Raw genomic sequence first — 5,537 nt, 5'->3', positions numbered from 1 at the left:
AGTTTTACTTTTTATTTCAGATTTTGTCCTTTTAAATTCACAATTTTGACTTTTTACATAAATTCACAGTTGTGAATTTCAAGTCATATTTGGACCTTTTCAACTCCATCCATCTTCTTCTGCTTATCCGGGTCCGGGTAGCGGGGGCAGCAGTCTCAGCAGAGAAGCCCAGACACTCCTCTCCCCGGCCACCTCCACCAGCTCGAGGTGTTCCCAGGCCAGCTGAGAGATGTAATCTCTCCAATGTGTCCTGGGTATGCCCCGTTTTTTTTTTTTTTTTTTTTTTCCTTTTCTTAAATCTGAAAACCATTTCTCATCAGTGCTCGGTTAGTTTTCCCCTTTTTTTTTTTTTTTTTTTTTTTTTTTTTACACTGGTGCACATGACAGTTTACGGTTAAATGTTGACCCTGTTAGGCTCTCAGGTTAGACCTAAATACAGAATCCGGCCCCTGCTGTGAGTGACTTTGACACCCCTGGCCTAAATCAATTGTGCATTGACATTAACATCACTTGGCTGTGCTTTTTTGCGCAGATAACTAAAAACTGAATGTACTGTGATTTTCTAGTGATATTCAATTAAGATACACGGAATTTCTTTATTATTCTTAGAGCTTTAACACCTGACCAAAAGAAGGTAACAGATTAAAAAGAGTGCAATCATTATCTTTGTTAAAAGCATCAAAACCAGCATGGAGGTTCTTTAATATCTAAAGAGTTTGTCTTTAGAAATAAAGCCCAAGCCCAACCATAGTCTCAAACATAAAGCAGTGAGAGAACACCTTTAGGAAGCTGTAACAAGAGAAAGAAATGGCCTTTTATCATCTGAACGATTGTTCAGAAAATAAAGTTTCAGCTTTGCTTGTACACACAGAACTCTTGTAGTTGATAATCCTTCCCATATGACATGAATGTGGCGTTATTCCTGCAGACGTCTCACTGCCTGGTCTCCAGGAAACATCAATGCAAGTTAACAATCTTTAACCACTGATCAACAGTGGAGCGTACATGAATGATTGGATCCAGGCTGCTGACAGAGAAAGTGAATGTTTGAATGTACTGCAGTGAGTCTGAGCTGGTAGAGAATCAGCGAGAGAAATTAAACATTCTGGTTGAATTTTTGCAGGTTAAGTGCAATGAAAGAAAATAGTTTTATATTTAAGTAGCTTATTCGTCTTCTAATTAAATATTTGTTTCATTCTGAATGTTTGATTTTTAAAGTTTCATTGTATAAAGATCAGATGTTTGCCTGGTGAAGAAATAAAATGACTTTGGCATGATTCTGATGTTTTTGCTTTAACTTCATTCTTTCAGGTCATTACTGGGTTAAAAAAAAAAGCTCTGCAGTAATGTTTATAATAAATTGTACATTTTCCACTGGTATGACTGTAATTTAGTTAAATCACAACTTCAGTCTAAATATCTCAGTACTTGAAAAGATTAAAGAATTTTGGCATAGATCATTGAGATATATAATCCCTTTAGTGAGATTTTGGTGTACCCTGGGGTCCCCGGTTGGACGCACCCGGAAGACCTCCAAAAGGCATCCTAATAAGATGCCTAAACCACCCCAACTGCCTCCTTTAGATGGAGACCCCAGGGTAGACCCAGGACTTATTGGAGGGATTATTCATCTCATCTGGCCTGGAAAAAAATCTAATTTTGACTCATCTGACCACAGAATAGTTTTCCATTTGGCCCTAGTCCATTCTAGATGAGCTTTGGCTCAGAGAAGACGTCATTACCAGATCTTGTGTACTTAGAGCTTCTTCACAGATTAGTAAACCTCTGCCCATCTTCACTTCTGAGAGACTCTGCCTCTCTAAAATGCTCCTATTATACTCGGTCATGATACTGAGCTGTTAACCTTATTAGTTGTAAAATGCTCCTTCAGCTGTTTTTTGTTAGTATCACTCACTTTCCCTGCCTTTTTTGCCCTGTCCCTACTTTTTTGAGATGTGTTGGTGCAATGAAACTAAAATGAACTAAGATTTTTTCTGATCAGCTGATACTTCTATGTTCGATTGTGATTTGACGATCATGGCATTCTGTTTTTTACATTTTACACAGCGTCCTAACTTTTTTGGAATTTGGATTCTACAATCAATGAACAGAATGGTGCAGAACTGGTGTCATGGTTCAACTGGTGTGGAATTCACTGATGACACTCTGTTAGACATTTTATTACACTGCTTCTTTAGTGTATGGATTTCTCAGTGCCCAAATCAGGATGAGTATAAACCCAAAACTAAATCATATTAAAATAGAACACTGGAGGTCAAGGATTAATAGCCCTCTTAGGATCACACACCTGCAATCACATCACCTTTATTCACCATCCTGGACATATTAGCGCTGACTTTAGTGACGGTACTGTTGCAGTTTGTCCTGGTTAGAAGAAACCTGGAAACAATGGAGCTAATCTGAGTCATGTGCTAAATGGTTTGTCAGCCTTTAAAGTTAAGAGTGATTAACGTTGAGTCAGTGGAGATTATCTCCATCACTTCTTCCTTCCTTCTCATGACCTACTGCCTGGTTGAGGGTTTCTGGTTCAGCTCAGGACTCGCTTTGAGCCAAGTTCATCTGTTATTAAAACACACGAGTCAGGAAGTGATTTGTTAAAGTGTTTTTCATGCAGTTTGTCTCTGGGAAAATTACGATTACTGTCTCTGCATTCTCCTCCAGCAGAAACATGCAGCTCTAATAACACACTTCTGTCCTCTGTAGCTTTGAAATCTAAGTATATTTGTCATGGAGGGAGGAAAATTCACAGCTGAACGCCTTTAAACTCTAAAGGAACATAAAAATAAACACTGAGCGGCCGCACAAAGACCTTTCATTGTTTGATTTTACTTCTTCAGGGTTGGAAAGTCTTGTGGTTTTCTTGTGGATTTTTCTGTATCTGGAATTCAAATCAGGGGACGACCACAGATGGCTGCATGTTTGACTAACTGCCTGTCTCCTCTGAAGGGAGGGGTGTCATCATATCATCTCATCTCGTGCAGAATCATCCCTGTAAATACTTTGATAGGAGACAAGCCGAGGCAGATCTCTGCTGCAGAACAAGCCACACACTATGTAAACGGTGTTTTTATGAGCAGCTTGGCTCGTGATTCAGGGTGAATCAGACTAGTTTGGTGAGGGACCAACACCGAGTTCAGGCCAACATTCCTTAATGCTCAATTCCCTGAATGAAAACTGAGCTATAACAGATCCTACTCTCACCTATCTGCTGGCTCCTTACAATCCTCTGCTTGTCCTTAAAGGCGCATTATGAAGATTTTTTGCATTGAAAAGTCTACATTGATTAAAAAGATACCTCTGTATCTCTGAACTCAGATCATCTACCAGGAGCCTGAGGGTTCTGCAAAGCTTCTTAGGTGTTGCATAACCTGACACACTAGAGACTTCTTTTTGCATATCCAATGCATGGGATATGTCTCACATTGGTCAGAGACAGTCTTGGAAAAAATCTCAAAGGGTGATTGGATGAACGTCTTGTCTGTCTCATTTATTATGGGCCAACCAAAGCGATGAAACATGATGTTTTAGGCATGCTGTGCTCCGGATTAAACTTGACACAGAAGTTGATATTGTTGCTCTCTATCAGTGGAGCCAGCTGGGAGAACAAAGTTGTGCTGAAGCTGGCCTGGAGAAGAGCAACTTTTCTGCCAAGAAAAGCTTTCAGTGCAATCCATTGCTCTTCTTTTAATAAAGAAATGCCTTCTTCTGATGAAAAACTGCCGCCATTCTTTAGCTACATCTGAGGTGATTGCTACACTTTTCACTATTCCTTACCAGCTTTACCAGTACAACTAAGCTGCTCATAGCTACCGCCTTCTTCTACTCAAATGAGACTGATTAGGCCGTTGATTCTCAGACCGGGCACATTTGCATCAGCTTGAAGCTTGCAAGACTGATCTGCCTGATAGCAGATATGGAGTCTGGCCAATCCATTGGCTTTGCAAGGTTAGGGATTCTGCTTTCTTTTTTTTTTTTTTTAAGATTTATTTTTGGGGCTTTTTCATGCCTTTATTTGACAGAAGAAAGACAGTGGAGTCATAACGTAAGCAAGCAGCAACAAGCTGGTGTAATTATGGAGGAAGAGATTAGCGTGGATGCTGCTAAAGCGCCAGTTTTATCAGAATCTGATGGCGTTTCTGTTAAAAGAAGGACAAACAACAGCAGTGAGTTGTTTTCTTTTCAAAAACGACAAAAGTCGTGTACTGACATGTCTAAAGTTGCTATGATTCGCGTTATGCAGCTCTAATGGAGTTTACTCCTTTGGTAGGGGCGCAGCTCGCTGGCGGCTACGTCATGTGTTTTGTTGCTCTGATTGGCCTGTAAAGATGTGACTGACAGAACATTCATCCAATCACCCTCCAAGTTTATTTTTCAAAGACACTGCCCTTTCCCAAATGCTGTGTATGAGTGGTTTCCCAGATGGATGAAACACATCCATCTGGTGTGCCAGGTTAGCTTGAGGCTACCAGTGCATGGAAACTTCATTACTACAACAATGAAAGGATCCCACTCCTCATGCAGAGGCTACCCAGCTCCCCCCTCAGGAAAACTAAACAAAACTAAAGGGGTGTGATTCTGGTGGCTCAAAGTTAGTCTCGCCATGTAACAGGAAGTTACTATTCTTCAAGGATACATTACTGAAAGGAGCCACCTCCTTCTCCTGCAGAGACTACTCAGCCCCCCCGGTCAAACAAAACAAACACCATGGCCTGGATGTCTTTAAATTTCTAGAAAATGTCATGAGTTTATGAGCAACCTTCACAGAGGTCACCAAATTCAACACTAAATAAAAGTTATTTAAGGTACTTTTTTATTGTTCTTTTTTGGTATTTCAATGTTTGCTTCCCACGATTGCTGGAAATCTAACCAAAAAATTTAAAATCCCATCAGCCTTTGTTATCCAGCTGTTTAAGAGGCCCGAGCAGGAAGTCCAGCTGATGAAAAATCTCACAGTGAGAGTCTGAGCTGGTCCACAAAGCTCTGACTCACTGTGGCTCCTCAGCTCATTTCCTCCGACTTCTCACAAGAGACTGACAAATCTGGATGAACCGTCACGCACGGAGTCACAGAAAAACAAAAGAAAACTTCTCAGAGGGCTGATAAAAATGTTTCACAAGAAATAAGTAAAAAACGGCAAAGAGAAACACACAACAGACTCCACACAGATAGAAAGTTTAATCGTTATGCAACATCATAAACATGAGAAGATAATCAATGCTTTGTCATGTTTACTTCACAGTGATCAATTATGTAATCTCCTGATTTAACACAGTAATCTTGTTTTGATTCTGACGTCAAGCTGGTAAACTTTCTGGTAAAAGTGCACTTGGTTACAACAAAGCACCCTCTCAGAGTCAGTGACACCTACAAGACTTTTTCTCTAAAAATATTCAGTGCAGTTAAACAATACAAGAAAAACTACTGGCTAACCTCTGTACTGAAGATGTAAAAAGGAGTGTGTAAGGACGTTTTCACATCAGGAACCATTGGTTTGTGCCATGCCAAAGCATGCCCCA

Source organism: Cheilinus undulatus, linkage group 20 (genome assembly GCF_018320785.1).
Source record: "Cheilinus undulatus linkage group 20, ASM1832078v1, whole genome shotgun sequence".
Classification (NCBI taxonomy): Eukaryota; Metazoa; Chordata; class Actinopteri; order Labriformes; family Labridae; genus Cheilinus; species Cheilinus undulatus.
This window is presented reverse-complemented; position numbering follows the sequence as displayed.